The sequence below is a fragment of the Pleurodeles waltl genome, chromosome 9, assembly GCF_031143425.1.
Source record: "Pleurodeles waltl isolate 20211129_DDA chromosome 9, aPleWal1.hap1.20221129, whole genome shotgun sequence".
Lineage (NCBI taxonomy): Eukaryota > Metazoa > Chordata > Amphibia > Caudata > Salamandridae > Pleurodeles > Pleurodeles waltl.
In genome coordinates, this window is record NC_090448.1 from 1,064,842,966 (window position 1) to 1,064,857,362 (window position 14,397).

The following is a 14,397-nucleotide window of genomic DNA, read 5'->3' on the forward strand; positions in this document are numbered from 1 at the left end:
AAATCCAGCTTTTTAAGTGTAAAGGCATGCTAATGATTCACAAAACGTAAGGTCTTCATCTTATATCCTATGTTACATTATGTTTGTAAAAGTAATACCAAAATGCTTTCAAACATGGTGTTTTATACAGCACTTTTACCATTTTGAATGGCTCCAAACAAGCGATGCCTCATCTACCAGGCCTTAGCGGCCCTCAGATGACCTCAATCAAAAGCCTAAAATCTGTTGCCATAATTCGAACAGAGGTGGCAGAGCTCAGCAGATGTCAGACAAGAACGTTTAACTTGCCCCCCCCATTTTATCGACTAGCTTAGTTTAATGCCACGCCAAATTTTCTTTTGTAGTATGAAGCTATTGTCTTTTACTACTAGATTATGTTAGCCATCTTGTAACCCCACGTATCATTAAGAGGCTGCTAACATGTAAACTATCACTGCTAGCTTGAAAGGTAAACAATATTGAACGACTGGTCGAAAGCAAAAATACTAGAAAAAATATGTTATTTTGCATTCATCCACTCTACCAGTTCTCTCCTTCCTGTGGGTCCCAGCCCTAAATGCCTGCTGCATTTACTCTCTGTTGCTGGCTACCGTCGGGTTGGTGCAACAACTTGCACAATTTATACATTATATCGAGCTCACAGCGTACTGCTTCTTGCAGTGGATATCATTGGGCAGTGGTCAGGGCATGGCACCCATAGGGCATGGGTTGCGTGGTAGGACGTGAGCACAGGGAAAAGGATGGTTGGCAGGCTGGTCTCTGCCAGGATCGGATCTCGTGAGGGATGCTTGTGCATCGCTTCACTTGGAGCTTATGATTGTTTTTTAGATCAAGTCCACAAGCGGTACAGTCCGGTTGTTTTCTATTCTGTGGACTTCAACCACGCCCATCTCCCACCCATCATTTTCAATCGATCATGGGCTTACCTTTCGAAAATCCCTTGACATCATTGCTACATGCTTTACATTTGTCCCGCCTTGAGGCTGCTAAGTTACGCCTTCGACACTGACCCTGTTACATGAATAATTGCACGATTGCCGATACGCTTTACAGTGAGCAAACTCATTTTTATTTTGTCTCTCCCCTTCGCGGTCCATGGCGTTTTCAAGGTTTACACAGCGCAAACTCAATCAGCAGTATTGGAGCACTTTTCATGACTATCAGTTACTTCACATTGTTTATTTTGCTGCTTCTTCGCGCTCATGGCGGCCATGGTGCTTTCAAGTTTTAGACAGTGCAAATTCGACCAGCAGTATTGGAACGCTTTGCATGACTACCATTTACTTTACATTGTTTCTTTTGTTTTTCCTTTGTGCTCCATGGCAACAATGGCACTTTCAAGTTGTACACAGCGCAATTGGCAGTATTGGAGCACTTTGCATGACTACCACTTACTTCACATTCTTTCTTTTGTTTTTCTTTCGTGCTCCACTGTGGCCATGGCGCTTTAAAGTTTTACACAGCACAATGGGCAGTATTGGAGCACTTTGCATGACTGCCGGTTACTTCACATTGTTACTTTTGTTTTTCCGTAACACTCCATGGCAGCCATGGCTCTTTCAAGTTTTACACAGCACAATGGGCATTATTGGAGCACTTTGCATGACTGCCAGTTACTTCACATTGTTTCTTTGGTTTTTCCTTTGTGCTCATGGCTGTCATGTCACTTCCAAGTTTTACAGAGCGTAATGGGCGGTATAGGAGTGCTTTGCATGACTAACAGTTACTTCACATTGATTCTTTTGTTTTTCCTTCTTGTTCATGGCGTCCAGGGTGTCTTCATGTTTTACACAGTGCAGTGGGCAGTACTGGACTGATTTGCATGACTACCAGTTACTTCACATTGTTTCTTTTGTCTTTCCTTCATCCTCCATGGCACCCATGGTGCTTTCAAGTTTTACACAGCGAATGGACAGTACTGGAGTGCATAGCATGACTACTAGTTACTTCACATTGTTCCTTTTGTTTTTCCTTCTCCCTCCATGGCGACCTTGGCCCTTTCAGATTTTACACAGTGCAATGGGCAGTATTTGAGCACTTTGCATGACTATCAGTTACTTCACTTTGGCCCTCATTACGACCCTGGCGTTCGGCGGTAATTTGGGGAAAGGTACTGGCAACAGGCTGGCGGTATCTTTTTTGCCAAATTGTGACATTGGCGGTTTGGCTCAAGCCAAACTGCCAATGTATCACTCCCTCCACCAGGGTGGTAACGGCCGCTGGGCTGGAGACTTTGGTCTTCAGCTAGGCAGGCATCACAATCCTACCTTCTGGATTATGACCCGCCTACCGCCATGGTTTCTGTGGCAAGCGTACTGCAACGAAAATCATGGCGGTAGGCACTATCAGTGCCAGGGAATTCCTTCCCTGACACTGATGGGGTCTCCCCGGCCCCCTCCCCCTTCCCCAGAGTCCTCCCCCACTCCCCTTCTCCTGCCCCGCATATTTACACACCCACACGCGCACACACACTCAAACACACATGCATATCACATCCACCCATGCATGCACACATACATTCCCACACACCGCAACGCACACCAACATACATTGTCGCACACACGCATTCACCACACACAACATACATGTACACTCACATTCAGTCATTCATGCACCCATTCATCGTGACACACACACGCATGCACGCATACAAAAACAGACACACACACCCCCACACACACAACACCATCACACAAGCACACAACAACCCCACCCCCTCTCCTGGTGGAGAATCTGACGTACCTGCTTGCAGGGGGTCCTTCGGCAGGAGACGGGATGCGGCGCGTCCACCAGCAAAACACCGCCAGGCCTTTTCATTGCTCATAATACGGTCGGCGGTGTTTTGCTGGCGTGGCGCTGCTGCTGACAGCAGCACCATCTCACCGCCATCCGCCGCCATGACCGTCAACTGTATTCCCCCAGCCTTCTGGGGGAATTCCATCTACTGTCATAATGCAGGTGGGCGGCTGGTAGCCACGGCGACAGTATGTTGTCGCCATCACCGTGGTGGTAGGCGCCAGTTACCGCCAAAGTTGTAATAAGGGCCTTTGTTTCTTTAGTTTTTCCTTTGCGCTCCATGACAGCCTTGACGTTTTCAAGTTGTACACAGTGCAATGGGCAGTATTGGAGTGCTTTGTATGACTACTAGTTACTTTGCTTTGCTTTTTTTGTTTTTCTTTCGCACTCATGGCGGCCATGGAGCTTTCAAGTTTTACACAGCACAATGGGCATTATTGGAGCTCTTGCATGACTACCAGTTACTTCACATTGTTTCTTTTGTTTTTCCTATGTGCTCATGGTGGCCATGCAGTTTTCAAGTTTTACAGAGCGCAATGGGCAGTATTGGAGCTCTTGCATGACTACCATATAATTCACATCATTTTTTTCTTTTTCCTTCACACTCATGGAGTCCATAGTGCTTTCAAGTTTTACAAAGCACAAAGGGCAGTATTGGAGCACTTTGCATGACTACCAGTTACTTCACATTGTTTCTTTTGTATTTCCTTTGCACTCAAATGTGGCCATGGCACTTTCAAGTTTTACACAGCGCAATGGGCAGTATTGGAGTGCTTTGCATGACTATGAGTTACTTTACTTTGTTACTTTTGTTTTACCGTCGCACTCATGTTGGCCATGGAGCTTTTAAGTTTTGCAAAGTGCAATGGACAGTATTGTACCACTTTGCATGACTACCCGCTACTTCACATTATTTCTTTTGTTTTCCCTTTCCACTCCATGGTGACCATGGTGCTTTCAAGTTTTACGAGGCGCAGTGGGCAGTATTGGAGCGCTTTGCATAACTACCAGTTACTTCACATTGTTTCTTTTGTTTTTCCTTCGTGCTCACGGTGGACAAGACGCTATCAAGTGTTTCACAGCGCAATGGGCAGTATTGGAGTGCTTTGCATGACTACAAGTTACTTCACATAGTTTCTTAGTTACCTCACGTCACAGTTATGGAGAGGACAGTGCATCCCGTTCATGCACAGCTTACAAAATGACAGGGCAAAGCTTGTCTAAGTATAATTAAGCACTCTCATTTTCTTCATCATTGTATGGTGCTGTGATACCCTATTCTTGACAATTATTGTTTCACTGTTTTCCATTAAAAGTTCTCTTTTGTTATGGATGGTCTTTCAGAGCTGCTTGCATAGTGGAATTATGTGGTAGTAAAGGATCAAATTGTGAGGCAGGGTTGACCAATTTATGTGGCAAATGTTGGAAAATGGGTTATTGGTAAGGGCAGGTAAGTACCTACACATAGCAATAGGCCACTAACCTCCACTTATGTCCAGTTAGGGCTCAGTAAATTAAACCCAGCTCAATCCTTGGCAACGAGCGACAAGGCTTAACTTAGGAGACAAAGGGTAAAGCATTCAAATATCACAAAACAGTAATTAAATAAAACACAGAAAACAGTTTGAAAATCCAAAATCTATTTTAAAAAATAGATAATATTTCTATCTTTAAAATGACACCAAAACGAATAAAATCGGATAAGGGGACCTGGAGATATGAATTTTTAAAGAATTAATGCCTTCTAGCGCATAGAAGCAACTAGCACTCAAAGGGTTAAAAAAGGTCACACTGGAAAGGAACATAGTCCAGAGTTCAGGCCACCCACGAGGTAACACTGTCACACTTACTTTCAGAAGTGTTTGATTCAGGATAGTGGTCCACAGCACCAGCCAAGGGTTCAGAGGCTCTGTTGTGCTCTTGTGGTCTGGGACTACAACTCCCACAATGCACCTCTTGAACTTATGGAGTTGCTGCAAACGTCTCCAAACTTCTGGATCTTCTTCCAGAGGACCTTTTTGTGTCCTTGAAGTGTCCACAACAATCATTTTCCTGATGGGGAACCGCTAACAGGCTCAGCTAGTTAGAAACTGCTAGAAATGCATCTGAAACTTTGGTCAGAAAAATGCATCTTTCTGAAAGTGGTATTTTCAGAATTACAATCTAAAATATGTCCTTACCATTAAAGAGGATTTTAAATTGCAATTCATTTGAGTTTAAACAGCATATCTTTATCGACTCTCAATCTGAAGATAGCACTTATTAAATGCAATGACGTAACCCAGTGTTAGCCCATCTGAGAGACAGGCCTTACTATAGTGAAAAACAACTTAAGAAGGTTTTTTTTTACTGTGAGGATCTTTAAAATATTAAAACATATGTCCTAAGGTTTAAATACCATGCACCTTAATTGTGACCTATACGTACTCAAAAGGAGGGTTTAGGCGTGCAGAAGGTTCATTGTGTCAGGTCAAAATGGCAGTTTAAAACTGAACTGCAGGCTATAGTGGCAGACTTGAGGCATGTTTAAATAGGTTACTTTAGTGGGTGGCACAATGAGTGTTGCTGCCAACTAGCAGCATTTCATTTACAGACCCTCAGTACATTTAGTACCATTCACTAGGGAGTCATGCAGGCAGAATAAGAAAGGAGCCTCCTCCACACTACAGCCCTCATGTTTGCGTTGTGGGGTGAGAGGAAGCCTGCGAGAGAATAACAGGATGATGTGCCTGAAAATAGGTGCACCACTTCATTATACCCCCAGTTCCCCTACATGAGTTTGCTAAACCAAGGCGGCTCAAACAATTGCAATTATATCTTCCCAAACCTCCACCCACAGTACATACAGAACAATATGGCAGCACTCCCTCCCTCTGCCATACAGGTGCTTGCAATGTGGAATATGTAGTGTAAGTGGTCAGACTTGTCATGGTCTATGACGGTTTCATGTTAAAACCACAATGACATGGTGTTGGGCAGAAGAATTGGACAATATATGGTATATATCCTTTATACAAGACATGCTAGACTAGACAGGTTCAAAGATACAAAAATACAAGCACATGAGAATTAGACAGTCTCTGGTATATATCCTCTATACAGGACATGCAGAGCTAGTCAGGTTCAAAGATACAAAATACAAGCAATACAGATGGATTTCCGAAGCTTATCCACAAATATAGGCCCAGATTTACAGGGGCCCAGCGCCATTCCAACGCCACATTAGCGTAATTTATTTACGCTAACGTGGCGCTGGAAGGCCAAAAATGCTATGCCATATTTACAAAGTGCCACAAAGCCATTTTCTGACCTTTTTTGCAGTGAATGTCCCCCAAAATTGATGCTTTGGGGTCTGCCAGACAGAGGGTCGCTACCACTGCTGTTGTCCTCTTGACCATCTATGCCTAAAAGGTGTGTACTACTGGTCAATGCTATGCAAGGTGAAGAAAGAATGCTGTGTGGTGACAGCAATGGTGGCCTCGAAGGTTCTACTCTGTGTAGCATGGATGATGTTAGTTATCTCTGATGTAAAAAATGAAAGTGCATGAGTTTGAATCTGGCATTGCCGGAGATAGACTGTGCTAGACCACACATTCATCACCATTGTGCATCATCAACTGGTAGCCCAAGTTCTCCATCTCAGGTCACTCTAGCAGGATGGTGGAACCTGCCTTCTATCCCACAACATGGCCTTGTATAAATGTTGTCCTCCTCCCAGCTCCAGCAGAGGGTGGAAGCTGTGTGAAGTGGTTGGGGCTGCTGTGAAAGGGGTCCAGATGTCTCTGGCAATAGCCAAGAGGCTTACGTGCTGAAGGATGTATCCAATCCCATATTAAAAGCATCAAAGGATATAAATTCTTCATTAGGGAAAAGAACCCTTATGATTTTTAACCCTCTGCACCTCCATGTGGCCATGTCCACCAAACTTGTGAGTGCCCTAAACCCTGGTAGGTCTCAGAAAGTAAACTCCCTGGCAAAGGGGGCCTTTTTCAATATCAATTTGACTGTGCGTTCCCACAGCATTGTAGTGTGTTTCACCAGGAATGGAACATAACCCTTCCCCCTCCCTCCTGCCTTCAGGATCTGAGGTATAAAAAGGCACAAGAGGGGTCTGATATCAATTTATTTTCCCAGTCATCTCCTTCTGTGAACCAGTCTGCTGTTTGTTGTAGTTATAAAGCCAGGTAGTATTGTTCCAAATTTGGGTCTGCAAAGCCACCCTCTACCCGCGGATGAAACAGAATGTCCCTAGCCACTGGTGAGTCACCCCGACCCATAACAGAGAGGAAAGCAGGGTGATCAGCTACCAGAACACAGCCGACAGTTAAAGAAACGTTGGATGCAGTAAAGGCACAGTGTTGGGAAATGGTTTATTGGTAAGGGCAGGTAAGTACCTACACTTAGCAATAGGCCACTAGCCTCCACTTAGGTCCAGTCAGGTCTCAGTAAGTTAAACCTAGCTCAACCCTTGGGAGCTTGGCAACAAGCGATAAGGCTTAACTTAGGAGACAAAGCATAAAGCATTCAAATATCAAAAAATAGTAATTAAATAAAAGACAGGAAACAGTTTAAAAATCCAAAATCAATTTATGAAAATAGATTATATTTTTATCTTTAAAATGACACATAAATGAATAAAACGGATAAGGGGAACCGGAGATATGAAATTTTAAAGAATTAATGCTTTCTAGCGCACAAAAGCAACTAGCGCTCAAAGGGTTAAAAAAATGTCACACTGGGGGCGTGGCCGGGCCACGAAAGAAGATGGCCGCCTAAACCCCGAGCTCCATGCTGTAGCGGTCCCGAGGAGGTGGTGGGGGCCCTGCGGAGGCCGTGCGGAGGCCGAAATAATCACCTCAACCCGTGTCGGAATCCCCCCACCACCGCCGAGTTCCCGACCCGAGCCGAAACGACCAGCCGCTGAGATCCTGTCGGATGGCAGCGCGTCTCGGAAAGAAATGACCTGTAGGGAGGGCGGAGTCGCGTCACTTCGGCCTTGCGACCGACCCTTCTAAAGATGAGGGGAACCCAGTTTGGGAGATCCCGAGGAGCCTCCAGGTGTCACGACTCACGTGCTGCTGGCGCCTGGAAACCGCAGATCTAATGGCGTAGGTCTTGAGGGTTCGGCTTTGGCCCAGAAAAGGGCGACTCTTTCTAGTAGCCACGGTGCTGCAGGCAGTGGAAACGCCAAGAACAGACCGTGCCCTTTAGAATTAGTGCCAGAGGGAAAAAAAAACAATAAGGGGGAAAAACCTCCAAAAAATGGATTCCTGAAACGAAAACAAAACCAGGAATCAAACAGGAACAAAATGCAGGTAAATGCAAAATTGAAAAGATTCAGAACCGAAGGCTAAGAATCAGGAGCGAAGACACAATCTGAGCAGAAAGTGATGCAGCGCAAGGAAAGGGAGAAAACAGAGCCCTTATATACCAAGAAACAGGAAGTGACCAACAGGAAGTAAAAAGACACCATTTTAGATAGGGAAAAAGTACATAGGATAGAATAGAACAGGAACCATAGAAAATAGGGACCAAGGAATGCTGGGAAGAAAAAGGTAACATGGGAAGGGGGAAAGACATAAAGAAAGGACAGAAAATGCCTCGAAAAAGTAAAGAAGAAAAAGAAGAAGAAGAAAGAAAAAGAAACAGGTAAGGAGGGGTCAGGGGAGAACAGGGACACAACAGAAGGCAGAGCGAGGCCCAAAATAATATCTGGGGCCTCGCGCTGTACAAAGAAGACTCGGGGCGCGCCGCGTCCTGAGAACGCGCGGCGCAACAGTAGGTCCCCCCCCCGAAGGTCTAGGTTTGAAGGGAAACAAACGATGAAAATGAGAAATCAAAAGAGGGGCGTGAACAGAAGAAGCATCTTCCCAAGAGCATTCACTAAGAGGATAACCCTTCCAGTGAATCAAATACTGAAGACGCCGGTGAAAAAGGCGAGAGTCACAAATTTCTTGAACCTCATATTCAGGGACATCATTCACCAACACAGGAGGAGGACAAGGAAACTGACGAGAGAAAGGATCAGGGACATAAGGTTTGAGTTGGGATACATGAAAGACCGGATGAATTTTCCAAGTATGGGGCAAGCGAAGACGAACAGTGACAGGATTGAACAACTGAAGAATACGAAAAGGCCCATAATAGCGAGGCGTGAACTTATTCAGAGAAAGGCGAGAGGGCAAGAATTTGGAAGAAAGCCAGACTTTATCCTGAGGGTGATAATCAGGAGTGGGTCCACGTTTCTTATCAGCGATCTTCTTCATATATCTCTTAGTGTGCAATAAATTAGATCTAATTAGCTTATGGAGTTGCAGGAGACGTTTGGAAAAAGATGTAATGGCAGGCAGAGGAGAGGTAGATTGAGGAGCAGTAGGAAAAGAGGTCGGATGATAGCCATAGGAACAGAAAAAGGGAGTGACCTTGGAGGCACTATGGACAGAATTGTTGTAGGAATATTCAGCAATAGGAAGATAAGTGTTCCAGTTGCTTTGGGTGGAATTACAAAAACAACGAAGGTATTGTTCTAGTCCTTGATTCAAACGCTCAGTTTGTCCATTGGTCTGAGGATGGAAACCGGATGATAGTGCTATATAGATATTCAGTGTCTTGCAAAAATGTTTCCAAAACCGGGAAATATACTGGGGACGCCTGTCAGACACAATGGTATGTGGAAGTCCATGGAGACGGAAAATATGGTCGATAAATATCTGGCTCAATTCTTGGGATGTTGGTAATTTCTTTAGAGCAGTAAAGTGGGCCATCTTAGTGAAAGAATCAACAGTGACCATGATAACCTGGTTTCCAGCTGATGGCGGAAGTGAACACATAAAGTCAATGGAAATAGTATGCCATGGCGTTGGTGGAACTGGCAAAGGCTGTAGTAATCCTGCAGGTCTGCTACGGGGAATCTTGACTTGGGCACATATGGGACAAGCCTGAACATATCTTTCGACATCTGATTTCCAGGTAGGCCACCAGAAAGATCGCGAAAGAAGTTCTTGTGTGGCCTTAATACCTCTATGTCCAGCAACCGGTGAATCATGGCACATCTGTAATGCTTTGTCTCGCACTCTGTTAGTAGGGAGGAATAACAGCTTCTGATGAAAAAAGAATCCTTCTTTCTTGCATAAAAAGGTTCTTAATTTCTCTATTTCGCTATTAGACAGGCTGGAATACTCCAGTTGTACCTCATCCAGAAAAGATTGAGCAACTCCAATGATCTTACTAGGCTCCAGTAGAAACTGAGATGGGGAAGGAGTACAATCTGGATAGCGTCGAGACAGAGCATCAGCCAGAATGTTTTGAGATCCAGGAATATAGGTGATGTAAAAGTCATACTGACTAAAGAAAAAGGCCCAACGCGCCTGGCGACTATTTTGGCATACAAAATTACGTAGACATTGCAGATTACGGTGATCTGTTCTCGCCTCGAAAGGCTCCTTGGATCCCATCAGAAACTGTCTCCATTCGATGCAGGCTGTCTTCAGAGCTAACAACTCTCTTTCTAGTACAGAGTAATGTTGTTCAGCTGAAGAGAGAATATGGGACAAATAGAAAACAGGATGTTCAAGACCATCATCTTCTTGAAGTTGAAGCAAGACTGCTCCAATAGCTTTTTCGGAAGCATCGGTAACTACGATAAACTGTTTATTGGTATCTGGATGTCTCAAGATGGGAGCTTGAGTGAATGCCTTCTTTAATTCTTGAAAAGCTGTTTCAGCCGCCTTGGTCCAGACAAACCCCTGTTTTAGATTTTCCTTCTTTAAGGTATGGGTTATATGGCTGGTCTGTTTAGCAAAGTCTTGAATGAACTGTCGGTAAAAATTTGCTAATCCTAGGAAACATTGTGTTTCTTTGATAGAAGAGGGAGAAGGCCACTCTAGAATTGCTTGTACCTTTTCTAAGTCCATAGCTATGCCGGTGGAACTTAAATGATAACCCAGATATTTGACTTCCGTCTTATCGAACTCACACTTTTCGGGTTTACAGAATAGTTGATGTGCTCGGAGTCTGTGAAGGACTTGTTTCACATGAGAAGAATGGAGTTCGGGGTGTCTGGAAAAAATAAGGATGTCGTCCAAGTAGATTACGAGTGTCTGGTTCAAGAGATCGGAAAATATTGAGTCCATAAACCTTTGAAATATAGCAGGAGCGTTCGTAAGACCAAAGGGCATGAATTTATATTCAAAATGACCGAACGGTGTCCTGAATGCTGTTTTCCACTCGTCTCCTTCTTTTATACGTAAAAGGTGGTAAGCTCCCCGAAGATCCAACTTGGTAAAACGTTGAGCCCCTCTGACTGCCTCTAAAATATCCTTAATGAGGGGCAAAGGATAACGATCCTTTATAGTTATCTTGTTTAGGCCTCGAAAGTCTATGCAAGGACGAAGATCTTTGGTCTTCTTAGGTACAAAAAAGGAGAGGAGCCCCTGCTGGAGAAGATGATGGAACAATGAGACCACCCTGTACATTTTCCTCCAGATACTCCTTAAGAACTTCCTTTTCAGGTTCCGTGAGAGAATACATCCTCCCAAAGGGAACGACTGTTCCAGGTTCCAAAGGAATAGCACAATCGTACTCTCGATGTGGAGGTAATACAGGTCTGGATGGTTTTTGAAACACGTCTTGGAACTCTAAATAATGTTCAGGAACCCCTTGGACAGTGTTGATGGAATACTCCGTAGTACTCTTCATAGGTGTTAATCTGTTTGGTGACCAATATTTATCGGAAGCAAAGCAATTTTCTTGACAAAACTGTGAGGATAAAGAAATTGTCCGGGTTACCCAGTTCACATATGGGTTATGTCTAGTAAACCATGGAATTCCGAGAATAATGGTATGGTTGGGAGATGAAATGAGATCAAAAGTGAGGTGTTCTTGATGATTACCAAACTGTAAATTTAACATCAAGGTCGTAGTATCGACTGGACCTGAGGATATTAAAGAACCATCCACGGTGTGTACTTGTTCAGGAATGTCTTTGGGTTGAGTGGGAATTTGCAGATTAGTGGCCCATGTCTTATCCATGTATATACCACTAGCACCACAATCCAATAATGCCATAGTTCTTTCTTGGCGGCCATCAGGTAGTTGTAATATGACTGGTAACACGAACAAGTAAGTTGTATTGTCGTTGAATGAGCTGATAGAAGGTATAGCCGATGATCCCGTCCCCTCCCTTCTTACAGAGGACGGGAGGTGGCGTTTCCCAAGGGTCTAGGTGGACGTACAGGACATGTACGAAGCATGTGACCAGCAGAACCACAGTAGAGGCACAATCCCTTCTTCCGTCTGTCTTCCTTCTCACTAGCAGAGAGTGGCCCTCGAGCAGTATCCACTTGCATGGGTTCCCCTTCTATATCTTTAGCAGGAGGACGAGATTCCTCAGGATGAAGTGGATACATCCGTGAAGAGCTTGGCTGAGACGCTCCTCTACTCCTTCTCTTCTCCATTCGTCGTTCTTGAAGACGATACTCGATGGAAAGTGCTTGATCCATGAGGCCACGAAGATCTTCAACTCTGGTGGAATGTACTAATTCATCCTTAATTTCTTCCTTAAGTCCTCTGCGAAACAAAGTTACCAGGGTACGCTCCACCCAAGTGGTCTCTGCCGCTAATTGACGGAAACGTGTAATATATCGGAGGACATCCTGGGAACCTTGCTGGATATCACATAATGCTTCCTCTGCCGAGGCTTCCAATCCTGGGCGACTAAACATTTGTTTGAAGCGGGTCACGAAGGCAGAATAGTCCGACAATACTGGATCGTTGGATGACACCATCGGGGTTGCCCAGGCCAAGGCAGGACCGGATAATGCACTAATAAGATATCCCACCTTTGTCCTGTCATGAGAGAATTGGCTAGGTCTGAAGGCGAAGTAAACCGTTAATGCATCCAGGAATTCACGCAGTTTAGTTGGTTCACCAGAGAAGCGAGGCGTTGAGGCGGAGATAGTCGGAACATCGCCACTGCGGAGGGCCAAAGCCTGTCGTAAGACCGCATTCTCGTTGCGCAATTGTTGCAATTCCTGAGCTTGTTGTTGAATAGTAGTCAAAAAAGATGAATCAGGATCTGCAGCCGCCGCCACTGTGTCATCCATAGTATCAGAAGATGTCGGAATGGTTTGGCGCTGCATTCTGTCACGACTCACGTGCTGCTGGCGCCTGGAAACCGCAGATCTAATGGCGTAGGTCTTGAGGGTTCGGCTTTGGCCCAGAAAAGGGCGACTCTTTCTAGTAGCCACGGTGCTGCAGGCAGTGGAAACGCCAAGAACAGACCGTGCCCTTTAGAATTAGTGCCAGAGGGAAAAAAACCCAATAAGGGGAAAAAAGCTCCAAAAAATGGATTCCTGAAATGAAAACAAAACCAGGAATCAAACAGGAACAAAATGCAGGTAAATGCAAAATTGAAAAGATTCAGAACCGAAGGCTAAGAATCAGGAGCGAAGACACAATCTGAGCAGAAAGTGATGCAGCGCAAGGAAAGGGAGAAAACAGAGCCCTTATATACCAAGAAACAGGAAGTGACCAACAGGAAGTAAAAAGACACCATTTTAGATAGGGAAAAAGTACATAGGATAGAATAGAACAGGAACCATAGAAAATAGGGACCAAGGAATGCTGGGAAGAAAAAGGTAACATAGGAAGGGGGAAAGACATAAAGAAAGGACAGAAAATGCCTCGAAAAAGTAAAGAAGAAAAAGAAGAAGAAGAAAGAAAAAGAAACAGGTAAGCAGGGGTCAGGGGAGAACAGGGACACAACAGAAGGCAGAGCGAGGCCCAAAATAATATCTGGGGCCTCGCGCTGTACAAAGAAGACTCGGGGTGCGCCGCGTCCTGAGAACGCGCTGCGCGGCGCGAGCCGAATGCTCGGCTCGCGCCGCACCACGCGGCGCAACACCAGGTGTTCTGGACCTCCGGCCTCTTGAGGAGACCTGCCGTGGAACACCAGGGGACCTGCGGTGTGCCTCGTTGATGGAGGCCCAGCTGTGGGGGAGGAGCCGTGTCCTCGAGTCGAGAGAGGAGTGGCTTCCTTGTCATTACAACGACCGGTGCAGCAGGTACGACCCCCCGCACCCCAATAACAGCAGGGGATAGCGTGCCTCTCCCTCTCTTGGCCCCCCCCATCTGTTTAATACTCTCCTCCCCTCCAAGAGAGAAACAGAGAGAGGAAGGAGGGGGAGAGGAGAAGAGGGACAGGATCCCCTGACAAAGAGAACAGAGAAACAAGGAATACAGACGGGCAAACAAGAGGAAAAGAGAAGAACGGGAAAGTAAAGCGAGGGAGGGAAAGAGAAGGGGAAAAAAAAAAGGGAAAAACCAAAGAAGAGAAGAAGAGGAACAGAAGAAAAAGGGGAGAAAGGGGGGAAAAAAGGGGGGAAAAGGAAAAGAAAAGGAGCAAGAATAAGGAAACCAATTACACCATCCCCTGCCTCCGCACCCCCCTCCCCCCCCAAGTTATTCGGATGCAGAAGAAGGAATAAGAACCCCCGTCACCGCCCCAAAAAAAAAAACATAAAGGAGAAGGAACAGCGATGAGGGTTGACTGACTTGCGCATCTCCGCCCCGCCAGACCCTGAGGAAGGCCTTGGACCCAAC